Below are 16,195 nucleotides of genomic sequence, written 5' to 3'. Positions count from 1 at the left end.
GGGGTGCCTAAGACCCAGACAGCAGGGTGCTGGCATAGGACCCAGCCATGCAGACACGTGGGCTGGAGAACAGTGGGGCGGGGCGGGGGAGCCAAGGCCACTGGACACTGAGGGGTCTGCAAGGTGCCCATTTCTAGGGTCTTTTCTAGGGGTTTTGCTGTGCCTGGGACAGTTCCTGGTGCATAAGGAGCAAAACAAGTATTTCTGATTGAGCTGGTGAGCGGGGAGGGGCTGAGGCTCTGTGCATTTGCAAGCAGGAAAGAACATCCCAAAGAGCTCCCACTAGCAGCCGAGACAGCTGAGCCACACCCCCAGGGGCTGAGCCAGGCCAGGGAAAGAGGGACTTCGGTGGGGGGGTGGGTGGAGCATGGCGGGAAGGGGTCGTATGCTCAGTCCCTGATGGCTCCGTGACCTCAGCAAAGTTATTGGCCTCTCAGTCTCAGGCCCGCATCTGTGAACCCCAATGACGTTTCCCACTCAGCTCGGAGGTTTGTGGAGAAAACGCAGCCAGGGGAGCTGGCACCAGCTATGGGCGCCAACCAAGGACAGCAACGGACACTGAAGAGGCCGGTGGCCCACGCACGGCCCTGGGGCAGCAGAGGCGGTGGGCAGGGTATAGGATTCCCCTGTGGGTCCGAGAGGACTCCTGCCACCACCCTGGGCGCCTTCCCAGGAAGTCCGGTTTCCATAGAAACCACAGGAGAATATGCCCAGGAGGGCTGGCGTAGCAAACCTGACCGGCCAGGGGAGGAGGGGCCTCCTGGTGAGTCACGGTGAGTCACTCCCCCCCCCCCCCCACGTAGGAGCACCACAGCCAAGGGACCCTGAATCAGAGGAGCCACATCTGCCCTCCCCATCCAGCAGGGACACCTGCCCCGGGGGCGCTGCAGGTGCTTCCAGATCCCCACTGTGCCCCGGTGAGAAAGGCCCATTTCCCAGGTAAGGAAAGTAGGGCCCCAGCGAGTTCACGCCAGTGCTCTTGATGGGAGTGGCAGAGCTGGAATCCTAAGCAAGCCAACTCTGCTTTAACTAGAGCGCCCGCGAGAAGCTGGGTGTGTGCACGTGCGCATGCGCGTGTGTACAAGCGTGTGTTTGCTTGCGTGCATGCACGTGTGCACGTGTGGTGCTGGAAGAGGCGAGGGTTTGCTGCACCCGACACCCCCCAAGAACCCAAGCTCTGCACCCCTTGCCGCCTGCATCTCCCCCTCAGAAGTCCTTGGGGGACCCCCGGCCTCTGAACTCCTCCCTGGGGTCCAGCCGTCCTGGATTAAGACCCCGTGACTCGGGCAGGAGCTGGGCAGGGCAGCCAGAGTGGCATTGTTCTGTTATCTCCCTGGTGCAAAATAGCTGGAAATGGGGTCTGGAAGAGGGTGGAGGGGGCCCTGGTGGGGAGAGAGAAGTGGCAGGGGGGAGGCTCCTGCAGGCTGGGGGGTGGCAGCAGAGGGCTCCGGCCCATCAGCCCCTGGGGCAAGCTGTCGCCTGGCCCCTGGAGAGCAGGACGGCTTGCCTAGGGCAGAGAAGCCTAAGGGCGGGCGGCGCCGCATCAGCTGTCTGTCATCATCTCAGCCTCACTGCTCATCCCTTGTCACCAAAGCTGCCCCAAAGGTGTGCATCGGATGACACAGAGCGGAGCTGGCGGGGACGGGAGGGAGCAAGTGCGAATCGGCGGTGGCCACAGCAACCCCGGGCTGCGACAGCTACGAAGTCAAGAGAGGACGAGGCGCCGGGTTTCCAAGAAACTCCAGGAACAGGAATCCCGGCAGCTGGCAGTGGAGGGCGGGCCCTGAGTCACTGGGCTCAGGTGGGGCAGCCGAGGTCACGGGCAGACTCGGCTTCCTGGTCTACAAAACCCCGCGCCAGGGCCCTGGGGCCCCTGTGGGCTCTGATGCCCACATTCGGGCTTTGGAACCCTGCACTTCCCAAGGTCCCACCCGCAGCCGGGTGGCACAGCCCTGCGGCCTCTCTTCCGAGCGTGCCCAGTTCCCAGAAAGGCAGAGTTGTGTCACAAACAGCTCACAGCTTGGGGACAAAATAAACATTCCATGCAGTGTTGGAGAGAGAGAGAGGGCAGGGCAGCGGCAAGGAGGGGACCTCCCCGGGGATGCCGGTCCACCCGCCCTCACTCAGGGGTCACCCAGAGGGTCCAGGCTGTCCCGATGGACACACAGAGGGCAGAGCACACGGAGGAAGACTGTCCCTTGCGACGCCGGGGGCCAGCCTCCGCCCACCAGCCCAGTGACCATGGCAAGGCCCTCCAGGGCAGCCTGGCTCCGAGCTCCCAAGGGGCCAGAGCTCCCTGTGAGAACGCAGTGGATGCCTGGCCTGGCCCTGCCCCAGCCCTGGGGCCGCTCAGCGGGGAGGAGGGTGGGAGGGGAAGGCAGCCAGGTTCCTGGGAGCGCCAGCATGCGAAGCCTAGTTTCTCAGAAGCAGGTGGTGAGGTGCAGGGGCTGGGGGAGGCGGGCGCAAGCTCCCAGCCCAGGGACGAGCCACACACACAGGGCATCAACAAGTCCCAATGACTGGGGACAAGGCTTTGTGGTCCCCACTCAAAAGACCTCTGCATACATCCTCACCACTGCCCGTGGGTTCCATGGCCTTGGCCCAGTGACTCCTCCCTGGGCCTCAGTCTTCTCAGCTGTGAAATGGGTGGAATGAGAACTACCTCTCACCGATGAGAAAGCACACATCAAACACACAGAACAGGATGTGTCTGGGGGTCAACACTCAGTAATGAATGTGCCTGCTACGGGTATTTTTAGACTGGGAGATGCTTCTCAACCTCTGTTTCTCCCCTGACCCAACCAGCCCCAGCCGGACTCCTTCCCCTTGGCCAAAGGCAGGAAGAGGGATGAGAGAGAGCCAGCACCACCCCGGGCCAGGAGGAAAACCTGACAGCCGGAGGCCAGGCAGCCGGGGAGCAGGCTGGCACAGTTCAGGGGCGGCCTGGAGTCCCCCCCCCCCGCCGGGGTACTCAGCCTGGGTGGCTCCCCTCCAGGTCGCCAGCACCTGGCCAGTAGAGAGACGCAGGGCGTGGGGTAGGCAGCCGGGAGTTGCGTGGGAGTCAGCCCATCAGGCACCCAGCTGCAGCTGCCACTCCTGGGCTGTGTGTCCCCAGGGCAGTTACATCCCCTCTCTGAGCGTCTCTGCCCTCATCTGGGTGGGTGGGTGGGGGAGCTTCATCCCTTCTCAGCCAGCCTGGCCTCCTATTAAAAGTTTATTTGTGGGGCCTATGGTGCTGTGGTGTAGCGGGTAAAGCCGCTGCCTGCAGTGCTGGCATCCCATATGGGCGCCAGGTCAAGACCCAGCTGCTCCACTTCCAATCCAGCTCTCTTCTATGGCCTGGGAAAGCAGTAGAAGATGGCGCAAGTCCTTGGGCCCCTGCACCCACGTGGGAGACCCGGAGGAAGCTCCTCCCTCCTGGCTTCGGATCAGCACAGCTCCAGCTGTTGTGGCCATCTGGGGAGTGAACCAGCAGATGGAAGACCTGTCTTTCTCTCTCTACCTCTCTCTGTAACTCTGCCTTTCAAATAAATAAATAAATCTTTAAAAAAGTTTATTTGTATAGGCATGAAACCATGCATAGTTTTTCACATGACTGACTTTCCCTGGAACTTTAACAGCCCTGCCTCTGCATAGATTTCATATTTTTTTGCACCAAGATAATTTTTTTAATTCACTTTTCCACCAGGGTCTGAAGCGCCTTCTCCCTCTTCCCCACACCGTCACTGCTTCCCAGCTCCATGTTCCAGCCTCAGGGCCTGGGCCGGGGCTGCTCCCTGCAAGACTTTGCTTCCCACAGCTCGCTCCACTCCTCCTCCCAGGCTTCAGCTCAAAGTAGTCACCTCCTCAGTGCAGCCTCCATGATTGCCCCACGTCTGGCACCTGCTTGCTCCCCCCTCCCCCCTCCCCACAGCACACCACACAATCTGCTTATGAGCTTGGGACTTGCCCCTCCCCTTAGCTGCCAGCCCCAGAAACAAGTGCCCGACACTTGGCTCCATACATTCTGGGGCAGCCGGCACAAACACTGGATACAATACACTGAGGACAGCCCAGGTAGGTGTGGGTCCATGGTACAGTGACTCCCACCTGCTCTGAGCTCCCGGCCTCCTCCCGCGGGGTGGGGCCAAGGTCCGACCTTGGTGGAAAGCGGCTGGGGGCGAGCAGGGGAAGGGGGAAGTGGGGGCCGGGGCAGGGCAGGGCTCTGCAGAGATCAGTTCCGTACTGGGAACCCCTCGGATGCTGACAGCCAGACTGGGGCTCCACTCCAGACTGGGAAGCATGGGTGAAGCCCACAGCATGCGGGCAGCTGGATGCCGAGGCCGCGGGGGACCTCAGGGAACCAGATGGCCCATTTTACAGATGGGACAACACAGGCCCCGGGGACCATGCACTGTCTTATTCCCCAGCAATTCAAAAAGACAGGCTGCGGGCGGCGGCGGCTAAGGGCTGGACAGTGCCCCCTCCTGGCTCCTCAACAAAGCGACCCCCTCGTCTCTGGGATCTCGCGGGCTGCGGGGGCCCGGCCCCATCCCTGGGGCTGCCCGGTTCCGGGAGGCGTCCCTGCAACCCCGAGGACTTCTCCCCGCCAGCTGGTCCCGTGGAGAAAAGTTTGTCGGAAAGAAACCCAACAGGAAGTGCGGGTGGTGGGGCAGCTTCAGCCATCTGCGCCTGGCTTCCGACGAGGGAGCCGCGGGGTTCACGGCCTTCGCCCCGCCCCCATGGCTCCCGAGCAGAAACGCGCCGCCCTGGGCCGCGAGGGGGCGGCGGGGGCCCGGGGCTGGGGGGAGGCGAGGGACTGCCCTCTCCATACAGAGCCTCGGGCAAGGGGACCCCAGCCCCCGCGCGCAGGGCCAGCGACCCCGCACGGCCCGCTCCGGGCCGATCGCGCCACCAGGGGAGACCGGGGGCGCCCCCTGCACCTGCGCTGCCCCGCGCCACCACCCCCCGCCCCGCTGGGGCTCAGCCGCCGCCAGGGTTTCTCCCGGCTCCTCTCCAGCCCGGGCACCGGGGTCTGCCCCAGCCTTGCTCTCCCTCTCCGGTCCGTCCCTCTCCCCCACGCCGCCCCCGGCTCCTACAGCCCGATCCCCGCCTACCCCCAGCCCCCGGGCCGGACCTGTGGGCAGCGGGGAATGCCGCCGCCACCTCGGTCCGCGGCCCTGCGGGGGCGCGGAGGGGAGAACTCGCAAGTTTGTGCGGCGCACTCCTACGGCCGGGAACAAAGGCGGGAGGGGGAGGGGACGGCGCCGAGCGCGGGGGGCAGAGCCAGACCCCGCGGACGGAGAGGCTGCTTTTCGCTCCGTGGCTCTCTCGCTCCGAGGCAGAGGGGGAGGCCGGGAGGGAAACCAATAGCCCCAGAGGAAGGGGCCGGCGCAGGCAGAAGGCCGGGGGAGAAAGGGAAACCGAGTCAGAGGGCGGGGCCGCAGGGGACACCGAGGAAGGGAGCAGGAGGCGCTGCGGCCCGAGCCGCGGAGAGCCCGACCCCGCGGATGCCGGCCTGTCCCGGGGCGCCCGGCTGGCGCACACTGGGACCCCGCCGCCCCCCAGCAGTCCCCGGCCGCGGGAGCCGGGCAGGCTGCGCAGGCGGCGGCGGCGGCGGCGGCTGCCGGCAGGGAGGTGCGAGGCCGGCGGCGGGGCCCCCAACTTACGTGCTTAGCGCGTGCTGCGCGGAGCTGCGGGCCTCACATCGCGCCGCCCGCGCCGGGCAGGGCAGGGCAGGGCAGGGCCGGCTGGACTGCGCGCCCCGCGCCGCCGGCCTTTACCCGAGTCTGGCGGCCCGCGCTGGTCCCTCCTCTCGGTTCCGCGCGCGAGCCAATGGCGCGCCGTCCCCTCCCACGCGCCGGGCTGCCTCGCCCCCGAGGGTGGCCGCCGGGGCGGGCGCCCGGGCGCTCCAGCCGAGGCTTTCCCGCCGGCGGCCTGCGGGGGGCGCTGTCCCGCCCCGGCTGGAGCCGGCGCAGGCACCGAAACCCGAGTGCGGGAAGCCAGCGGCGCGCTCGGCGGCCGGCAAGTTGCGAGGACGGCGCCCCTTTCCTGGGACCGCCCCGCCCCCACGCGCGGGCACGGCTCGCTGCCCTCGCTCTCCTTAGGGGGTTTCCCGGGGCCTAGCCCAGGGTGTGCCATGGAGGGGTTGCTTCGCGAGCCGGTGGCGATGCCCAAGGTGCAAGTCCGCGATCGCCGGGTGCGGAGCGCCCGCGTGGCGCCGGGCTCCGGGCGCTGGAAGCGTTTCCAGGAAAAAGAGCGTTTAATTCTCCCCGCGACGTTGGAGGCCCATTGTGTAGATGGTGGTTGTCAGTTACTGTTTGATTTCCGCAGGCGCAGCCTGGGCCCGCCCGCCTCCCCCCATTGGTGTGACTGGGTCAAATAATAAGACACCCCTCCCCCGTTCATCCTGATGCCGGCGAGGGCGGCGGGGCTGTGGGCGTGGGGGGGAGGCTGGGGGAGACTGAGCTTAACTGGGTCTTTCTGCGCCGGTTCCTCCCGAGTGAACCCAGCAGGCTCTGGGACTGAGCTGCGTGGCTTCAGATGGCGCTGTGCCTTGGAGGGACTCGTGGCCCTGAGTAGCTAAGTTCCTCCCGCTCTGTTCTGCGCCGTCCTCATCTACAAAGTGGGAGTGACCCGCAGCGAGGAGCCCCTACGGTTGTCGTGGAGGGTTGGCGTGAACTAGCGGCACCTGGTGCTTATTGAGCGCCGACTGGTTGCCAGGCGCTCGGAGCTGGCATGGCACACAGACTCTCGCTGCCCTCTCCAGAGCTGGGATCGGCTGAGAAAACTGTGTGCGAAGTGAAGCGAACGGTGTCTGGTTCGCGGGCAGCGCCGGGCACCTGTCAGCGGTCCTGATTACCAAGGTGATTAAATCCACGGTGCCTCCAAGCACTTGGCCTGGGATAGCCAGTAGTGAATGACTGAACAAGCAAGCACTGGAAGAATGACGCCGGGCCAGCATCGCTTTGGGGTGTTGCTATGGCTTGGGTAGGGTTTGAAAGGCCCCCAAGGTGCCACGTGGTCAAACTGATCTGATCGGCTGCTGTTCCAGGGTGGAACTTAATCCAACTCTCATATGAGGTGGGGGTCTTTGGAAATAGCGGGATACAGCTCCCATGCCTGAATCCTGGTGATTACAAAAGGGGGAGGGAGATGGGTCAGACACTCACGTGCAGGTGCACCATTCAGTCCTCGCTTCCTCTTCTGCCTCTCCTGTGGGCTGGGCTCTGGGCTGCTCAAGGGAGGGACCCCAGCCTTTCAAGGGGAGTGAGCACCCTGTCACCGGCAGCATACAAGCAGACACCAGGAAGGGCTGATGAGGGGCAACAGGGGAGCGATTCCACCATATGTGCGTGTTCACTGGGGATACCCTTTGAGCTCTGGATGTCCCAGTCGCCTTAAGCCCACCAGCAGGCAGGCCAGGAGCACACACGGCGCCAAGGCTGTGCCATCTTCCTCTGCGGAAGAGAGAGTCTCAGCTGCGCCCTTCTTCTCCCCTAGGCCAGACACTGCGTGCCGGGGACTGGGTCCCATCCCTGGAGGGCCCCCAGACCCCTGGGAGCTGCCTGTGTTTCCAAAGAGTCAGGTGCAGCAGCGGAAACAGCTCTCGATAAGAGAAGGCAGAATCCTGACACCCAGAGCTCAAAGGTCCTCATCAGCAAACACCACCACCTAAGGTGTGAGCCCCGCCCCGTGTCAGCTCCTCCCAGGCTTCTGCTGCAGGCTGCTGTAGGGGGAGGGGATGCTCACTACCGCTAAGGCTGCCTCTTGCATGTGGGAGCAACAGTGCTGGGGGTGGGGGGGGCTGGAGGAGAAGGAAGAGACCTCCCATCACCACGCCGCACCCACCCTCCCCAAAACACCATCCAGAGGCTCTTAGTCTCTTTCTCCGTGCACACGTTAAGAATGTATTTATTTATTTGGAAGAGAGAGAGAGCTTCCATCTATAGGTTCACTGCCCCAGATGGCGGCAACGGCCGGGACTGGGTCAGGCCGGGTCTCCCACGTGGATGGCAGGGGCCCAAGCCTGCTTTCCCAGGCGCATTAGCAAGGAGCTGTATCAGAAGCAGAGCAGCCAGGACTGGAACTGGTGCCCCAGTATGGGATGCTGGCGCCACGGGTGGCAGCTTGGTTCTCTGCGCCACAACGTGGGCCCTTTCTGAAGTCCTGTGCATCTGGTTCGGGAGCATTCCAGAGACTGCCATTCTGTTGTTGTCCTCTTCAGCTTATCTTTTCGTGGGGCAGGAAACAGCTCCGCTTGCTAGGAGGCGAGAGTAGGTGCTCGGTGTGTGGTGCCAAGGAGCTGTCCATGTGATTTGCCATGCAGGACAAAGACCAGGACCTGCAGGGCGAGAGGAGGAGCTGGGGGCCCTGGCTCTGTGCAGGCTTCGCTCTGTGACCCTCTGCCGCGCTGCCTCTCCGAGCTGGTGAGAATCAAGTGTGCAGGATGCGTGAAAGGTTCTTGGACTGCAAATGCTGATTTGCGATTTATCGTTAGGACTGTGATGCTTCGTGGTGGAATATTCCTCCCAAGAAGCCCTGGGAGTGTGTGTGTGGGGGGGGTGTGGAGCCAGAAGGTGGTCCTGTGGGAGCCTGGGAACGGCTGTAGCCCCATCGGCCCTGATCTCCCTTAGCAAGGGCAGCTGTATCCTTTGTGCCCAGGGGTGAGTGAGCGCGTGTGTACAGGTGTGCCTGTGTGTCGGCGCCTGCGCAGGTGGGGATGGGGGTGTGTGGCTGGGTCTGGGGTGGGAATCCCTGTGGAGTGGGGCCAGTGTCAGCACGTGGGGGTGGAGGAGAGAGGCTGGGGGGCCGGAACGGGGTGGGGCAGGGACACTCTCTGGATGGAGGGGAGGACGCTGTCAGAGACCTGGTGTGAGGGAACTCTGGGATCCTGGAGCTGCCAAAACTGGAGTTAAATTCTGGTCATGGGAGCCCGGGCCCGGGATTCCACTTCTCAGAAACCTCGGCTCCCTTGTGGCGGAATGAGAAGGCCATGCCAAGGTGGCCACTGGCAAGTGAGTGTCAGTTACTCAGGCAACACTCCCTCACCTGTAAAATGGGGAGAAGGATGAGGCCGACCGTCCTGGGCGTGATTCGAAGTTCAAGGGAGCAGGTGCATGTTCCGCCCTCTGTGCTGTGGCTGGGGCTTTTATGGGAAGCCCAGGGGGAGGGGAGAGAGAGGGCCTCAGGGGTACGGGCACTGGGTCAGCTGCCAAGGGCAGCCCAGGGGTGACAGGTGTCAAGTCAGGGTTAGTTGAAGCTGCCCCAGGCACACAGGGAGCGAGTGGGGGGAGCTGGGCTCCCCCAGATCCCCTTGGCTGGCTTGCCCCCTCCCACACAGCCCCAGCTCTAGGCCTGCCTGGTGAGAGGCCTCCGTCCCTGCCCCTGGTGGTCCTGGGCTCCGCAGCCCCCTCCTTGGGGCAGGCCTGCCCCACGCTTCCTGCCTCCAACCAGGGGAGGCTGACCAGGCCTCCTATTCCCCACCCCACCTCCCCGCTCCCCCAGCTGCCTTCCTCTTGTGACTCATGCCTACAAAGCCGCTGCTGGCTGTGGGTGCCCTGCGACCGCAAAATGTCAGGCAATTCCTTACCTGTGGGAGAGAGAACTGATCCAGCGGGGGCGGAAGCAGCCAGGAGCAGGTGTCTCCAAATCGAAGAGTCTGACTGCAAGGCCAAGGCCAGCCCTTTCCTGCTTCCGGTGAGGAGGATGGAGAATTAGACCAACCTGGATTGAGACTCAAAGCCCGATCCTCTGCTAAGTCAGTTCATGGCATTAGGCAAGTTGCTTGGCCTCTCTGACCCTCAGTTTGTTCATCTGTCAAATGGAAAGATGAAAATCATGCTGACGCACAGCGCAGTTGAACTAAGGGGGACAGCCTGTCAGTCTCAGGGCCCGCCTCCCCGCAGGTGCTCCCTGAATGGGCAGGTGGATGTCAGTGGGAGGGGTCAGGGGAGGCTGGTGTGGCCGGCTGGCTGCAGGAACCTGCCTCCAGTGCTGGGGGAGGGAACTGGTGTCTGCAGGGCTGGCTGGGAGCCTAAGCCCACATCCCCAGTGCTGTGTGCTGATGCTACAGGGACAGTCCCAAAGCTGACATGGGAGGGAGCCTGGACCCTTTGGGCTGGGTGCAGACTCTCTCTAGGAGCCCCACCCTAGCCAAGGAAAGAACTGCTGTTGGGCAGAGGGAGGAAGGTAGTGGATTTGGGACCCGTTCACGGTGACAACTAACGGCAGCCACTCCAGGCTATGGGGCCATGGCTTTGGACTGGCCAGCACCTCACCTGCCTGCTGCCCGAGGGGATGCTGGGACCCGGGGGCGTGGTCTTCTGAGCCCATCCATGGGCTTTTCTCTATGGGAACAAATCTCAGGAGGTCGGTGCTGTTGTTTGCCTCATTTCATTGATGGAAAACTGAGGCCCACGGAAAGCAGAGGGGTCAGGATTGGAGCCCCAGATGCCGCTGGCTGTGTTGCTGGCCAGGGCAGGGCCACGCCATCCCTAGTGTCAGCACCCAAGTTTGGCAGACCCATGGGAACATGTGCCAAGCAGATTCTTGTTGGTCAAACCCCTTCAGAGTCATGTGGCTCTCAGAGCTTGGTTGGCTTGTGCAGGATGGGGGAGGAGGCAGCGGTGGCAGTGGCGGCTTGTTAGAAACGCAGATTCCCAGGTGGCTTTGAACAACAGAATCAGGGGCCTGGGGGAGGCTTGGCAGGTGGGTCCTGCAGAAGCCAAAGCCTGCCAAGCACTGCTTCAGGGTTGCAGAGATTCCTGGATGACCTCATTTGAACTGACACTTGGGTATTGTTGGCCCATTTCACAGGGAAGACTGAGGCCTTCTGGAGAAGCTCCTTTGTGGAAGCCATGGGCCTAGACTGCAGGGCTGGGGATCTGGAACGTGGTTTGCATTCTGGAGACCAGGACAAGGTGGTCGCAGGGAGGCACAGAGGGCAGGTGCGGGGGCGGGCCTGGGAGGCACCCGGACCCCAGTCTACAGAGCCTGCGCCCAGCCCGGCATTCTGAGGGAGCGGTTGATGGAGACTCGCGGGGCCCCTGCCGAGGCGGGGGGACGGAAGCCACAGAGGCGGCCCGCGCACCGCGCCCCGAGGAGGATCCTTATGTAATTGCTTTGTGGAGGCGCGGGCCCCCTGGCGCGCCGCTGGCCGCCTGCTAATGGAGGTCCGGGAGGGGGGGGCTCCCAGAGGCTGCTGATCAGGGCGAGCGCGCCGCCGCGGTCCGGGCTCGGGGGCTCGGAGACTCCGGGGCTCTGGGCTGCCGGCGGGTGGAGGGAGCACCTGCCACAGCCCTCATCCGCGCCGCCCTGCGCTCTCCTCCTCCCAAGCCCAGGCTGGCGGCCCGAAGCAGGGTTAACCACAGCGTGGCTGCGTGCAGCTCTCCACACTGGGCGAAGGGGACCCTGGAGACAGATTCTCAGCTCCCTGCCCCCAGGGACCCTAGAAACTGAGCCAGAGCCGCTCCTCCCCCACGTGCAGTCGCCCCTGCGGCCCCACCCTCACCCTGACTTTGGATAAGAAGAGGAGGATAAAGCAACCTGTTTGGTGACTTCCGCGTGCATCTCCAAGTCCTGGCAGCCGCTGCGAGCGAGCCTATACTTTTCAGTGGGAAACTGAGGCTCAGATGCGGCTGGCTTCATGCACCAGGGATTTCAGTCCTCAGATCTGTCAGCCCTAAAGCCAGTGTTCCCCATCTCCCATCTTGCAGCTTAGGGTGATGGGGGTCTGTTGAATCGCAGATCAGGGGCTTCAGCCCCACCCTCACCTCACCCCGTCCCCGTCTGCTAAGAACACCCTTCTCCTCCATGGCAGGATCTCCTCTTGGCCCAGTCCTTCCCCGCACCCCACCCCCTCACCCTCCCCAGGGATGGGAGCCCCGGGCCAGCACCTGCCACACCACATCCCCGAAGCTGTGGTCATCTGTCTGGCCCCCCTGAGGCCTCCAAGCCAGCGTCCATGGCATCCAGCTGCCCTGCCCCACCCCGCCTCGTCCCACACAGAGAGGTGACCCCTGTCAGACTGAATGTCGGATTGGTGGTGCCTGGTCTGAGCTGTGCAGTCTGCAGCCTCCCTGGGGCTCTGTTTCCCTGCTGGAGCAACAGGAATAATTGCAACCCCTGTCTCAGGAGGCTTGTTGGTGTTCAGTGAACACTTACTACCTGCCAGCACCGCGGCCAAGCACCTGCCAGTGGCTGACTTCGTGAATTCCACACGCCTGCACTGGGGAGGAAGCATCTGAGATGATCTCCATTTTCTTTTTTAAGATTTATTTACTTGTTCAATAGGCAGAGTTACAGAGAGAGAGAGAGGGAGAGAGAGGGAGAGAGAGAGAGAATCTTCCGATTGCTGGTTCACTCCCCAAATGGCTGCTATGGCCTGAACTGAGCTGATCTGAAGCCAGGAGCCAGGAGCTTCTTCTAGGTCTCCCACGCGGGTGCAGGGTCCCAAGGACTTGGGCCATCTTCTACTGCTTTCCCAGGCCACAGCAGAGAGCTGGATCAAAAGTGGAGCAGCCAAGACTCAAACGGGCACCCAAGGTCTCCATTTTCTAGATAAGTTACTCTCCCCAGGTCAGCAGCCTTAAGGAACAGCCTGGATTCCAACTGTGGTTGGGCAGGTGGGAGTCTCCAGCGCCTTTGTCTCTAAGCTCCCTCTCACCAGGAGGTTTGGATCATTCGGTGAGAAGCAGTTAAGGAGCAGCCAAGAGTAGGTGCTCAGCCAAGCACTGGCCTCCTTCAGTTTCAGTTCCCTGGGGGGCTGGGGCTGAGGAGGGGGACTCAGGAGGGCCTGGCAGAAGGAAGTGTTCCGAGCATATGACTGTTTTATAGCCTCTCCTACTTCAGCGAAAGGCGCAACCTGCCGGGCTGCAGCTGCCCTGTGTTTGGTCATTGCTAGAATGCCTTCTCAAGTCAGGGCAGTAAACAGAGACCCGTGAGCCTGGCAGCCACACAGCCCTTCCCAGAGGAGGACTTTGCACCCCAGGCTTCCTGGACACGCAGCCAGGTGCAGACAGAGAGGAGGTATGGGGTTGGGGGAGGTCCTGCGGGGGGAGGGGGAGCCCTGCAGGTGGAGGGGGAGCCCTGCAGGTGGAGGGGGAGTCCCTGCTGGTGGAGGGGGCATTCCTGCGGGGGGAGGGGGAGTCCCTGCAGGTGGAGGGGGTGTCTCTGCAGGTGGAGGGGGAGTCCCTGCGGGGGGAGGGGGAGTCCCTGCAGGTGAAGGGGGAGTCACTGTGGGTGGAGGGGGAGTCCCTGCGGGTGGAGGGGGAGTCCCTACAGGTGGAGGGGGAGTCCCTGCAGGTGAAGGGGGAGTCCCTGCGGGTGGAGGTGGAGTCCCTGTGGGTAGAGGGGGGCTCCTGCAGGGGGAAGGGGGAGTCCCTGCGGGTGAAGGGGGAGTTTCTGCAGGTGGAGGGGGAGACACTGCAAGTGAAGGGGGAGTCCCTGCGGGTGTAGGGGGGCTCCTGCGGGTGGAGGGGGAGACCCTGCAGGTGAAGGGGGAGTCGCTGCGGGTGGAGGGGGAGTCCCTGCAATTGGAGGGGGAGACCCTGCAGGTGAAGGGGGAGTCGCTGCGGGTGGAGGGGGAGTCCCTGCAAGTGGAGGGGGGTTCCTGCGGGTGGAGGGGGAGTCCTGCAGGTGGAGGGGGGGCTCTTGCGGGTGGAGGGGGGGTTCCTGCAGGTGGAGGGGGAACCCTGCGGGTGGAGGGGGGTTCCTGTGGGTGGAGGGGGGTTCCTGCAGGTGGAGGGGGAGTCCTGCAGGTGGAGGAGGGCTCCTGCAGGTGGAGGGGGGCTCCTGCGGGTGGAGGGGGAGTCCCTGCAGGTGAAGGGGGGTTCCTGCGGGTGGAGGGGGAGTCCTGCAGGTGGAGGGGGGGTCCTGTGGATGGATAGGGAGTCCCTGAGGGTGGAGGGGGGTTCCTGCAAGTGGATGGGGAGTCCCTGAGGGTGGAGGGGGGTTCCTGCGGGTGGAGGGGGGGTCCTGCAGGTGGAGGGGGGTCCTGCGGGTGGAGGGGGGGTCTTGCGGGTGAAGGGGGCGTTCCTGTGGGTGTCCTCCAGGTAGTGGGCCCTCAGTAGGGCTCCACAGTTTACACAGCTGGAAATGGGACTGTGCCGAGCACCTAGTCTGCTTCTACAAGTGCTGAAAGTGGCTGTAAAATGCCAAGTATTTCGTAGCAGGTTAAGTCCCACCCTGTCCCCGGCATCCCATACAGGCACTGGTTCAAGTCCCGGCTGCTCCACTTCTGATCCAGCTCCGCTAGTGCACCTGGGAAAGCAGCGGAGGATGGCCCAAGTGCTTGGGCCCCTGCACCCACATGGGGGACCCAGATGGAGCTCCAGGCTCCCGACTTTGGCTTGGCCCAGCCCTGGTGGATGTGACCATTTAGGGAGTGAAACAGCGGAGGGAGGGAAGATCTCTATCTCTCTACCTGGGCCTTTCAAATAAATAAATTTTTAAAAATGTGCGAAGTACTCATGAGTAATAATAATGATAATGTGATTGTTCCTATTACTACTGAGAGTGACCAGTGACAGGAGTCCGCAGCCCCGTGTGTTTGTCCTCTGTGCTCTGTGTCCCCCTCCAGCTTGGCTGCTGCCATCGGTCTCGCCTCCCCTCAGCCACTGTCAGCTCTGGGCAGGGCAGGGCGCCTGTCATTCCTGCTAGCTGCTCCCCCAGCCCTTGGGGCTGCCTCCCCCAGGCCATGCCCCAGCCAGCAGCCCAGGAGCGCCCTCTCAGCAGCAAAGCAGAGATTCTGAAGCTTGGCTTTCCTCCGCGAGGGAGGAAAGCCCACTTGTGCCTGCAGCCACTCTGATCCCCGCGCCCGGGCCCTCTCCTCTCACTCTCACTGGGAAGCAAGACCACAGCTGCCCTCCTGCTTCCTGCATTTGCTGAACTGCTTCCCAGCTCGGGCTGGAAATGCTTTTCCCGCAGGCCTCTTTCGTGGCCACCTCCCTCTCACCACTGGTCTTAGCTGAAAGATCAGCTCGGAAGAGGTCTGCCCAGACCCCCAGCTCATGGCACACCTGAACTTTATCTTCTCTGTCGCACTCCCCACTGTACTCCCAGCACCTTATTCCAAACCGATTATGTAAGGGGAGAGAGGGGTGGGGGAGAAGCGTTACTGCTAATAATTGACACTCCAGAGCAGGGCCGTGGGGTGTTTCTCCTACGGCAGATGGAGTGATGCAGTGCACAGCCTGTGCAGCAGTACGTTGCCGCCCAAGGGAACAGGCCATCATAGATCCGCCACTTCATTCTGCAAGCTTGGTAATGAAGTTTAAATTGTTCCAGCTAAAACAAATGAAGGAATGAATGCATACACACACACTCTATACAAACAGAGCCGGGGTGGTGACTGCACCCAGTTTCGCATCAGAGAAGCTCATAATCTGGCGACCGGGCAGTGAGAGCCGTCCGCTCCCGGTGCCCCTCCTGGGCCTCGCGCTCATCTGTGCTGGGACCTGCACCCCCATCCGGTCCCGGTCCCGGTCTCTGTCTGCTCCTGCCTGTCTTTCTCTCACCGAAGCTTGACTATTAATTACTCCAGAAACCTTTCGGAACCCCACCCCCATCCTGTACCACCCCCAGGCCCCCACAGACATCCCTCCCCAAGCTGACCCGCCTACAGCTCTTGAGGGCCTGGCCGCAGGGTTCCCAGGGCCCAGGGCCGGCTGCCTGCAAGGAGCTGGGGGCAGGCCTGCACCTGTTCCCCTTATTGTCCGTGTGCCTAGCACTCAAGATGAAAAGTGTGGGGAAGGGAGGGGATGGGCTCAGCTTCCCCCCCCTCCCCCAGGCGCTGATCCCTGGCCTCTGAGAAGCCTGGTGAGAACTGCCCGCCCACCCCCGCACCTGCTGCCCCGCCCCCACCCAGGGCCAGGGCAGCCTGGCAGATGGTGAGAATCCCACAGCCGCGCTGGCCTCTCTCTTCTGTCCGGCTCGCCCGCCCCCTCTCTTTCTCTTTCTCTTCCTTCTGCCTCGCTTCACACCCCCTCCCCCCACCCCACCCCAGCCTGGTGAATGCACATTGAAAAAAAAAAAAAAAGGCCCACACAGTGGAGGCAACAGTGAGAAATAACCAATTTTAGGAGTCATCGCGGCCGCGGCGAACGCGGAGGCCTGAGTCACTGCCGAAAACCGGGCGGAGGCGCTGGGGCTCCCAGGCTCCCTGAGCCGCCCAGAGGGGCTTGTTTCACACCCAGGACCACGCTGCCTCCGTGTG

General features: G+C 63.1%; 1 protein-coding gene and 2 long non-coding RNA genes across 3 annotated transcripts in view; 2 read left to right on the top strand and 1 right to left on the bottom strand.

Annotated features, from left to right (window-relative positions):
* The window catches only part of TP53I11 (tumor protein p53 inducible protein 11), a 15,188-nt gene extending 9,400 nt beyond the window's left edge, over nt 1-5,788 (bottom strand). The window contains exon 1 of the mRNA XM_017346154.3: nt 5,649-5,788. The gene's annotated coding sequence lies outside the window, so the exon portion shown is untranslated. The remainder of the gene's footprint in view (nt 1-5,648) is intronic.
* Nucleotides 3,971-16,195, top strand: LOC138849070 (uncharacterized). The gene is made up of 3 exons (XR_011387459.1): nt 3,971-4,056; nt 15,152-15,243; nt 16,062-16,195. It is a non-coding gene; the product is annotated as an uncharacterized lncRNA (long non-coding RNA).
* LOC138846454 (uncharacterized) lies at nt 12,343-14,440 on the top strand. The gene is made up of 2 exons (XR_011383946.1): nt 12,343-13,008; nt 14,189-14,440. It is a non-coding gene; the product is annotated as an uncharacterized lncRNA (long non-coding RNA).

The sequence above is a fragment of the Oryctolagus cuniculus genome, chromosome 1 (assembly GCF_964237555.1).
Source record: "Oryctolagus cuniculus chromosome 1, mOryCun1.1, whole genome shotgun sequence".
Classification (NCBI taxonomy): Eukaryota; Metazoa; Chordata; class Mammalia; order Lagomorpha; family Leporidae; genus Oryctolagus; species Oryctolagus cuniculus.
Note: the sequence above shows the minus strand (reverse complement) of the source record. Positions and strands in the feature narration are given on the sequence as shown.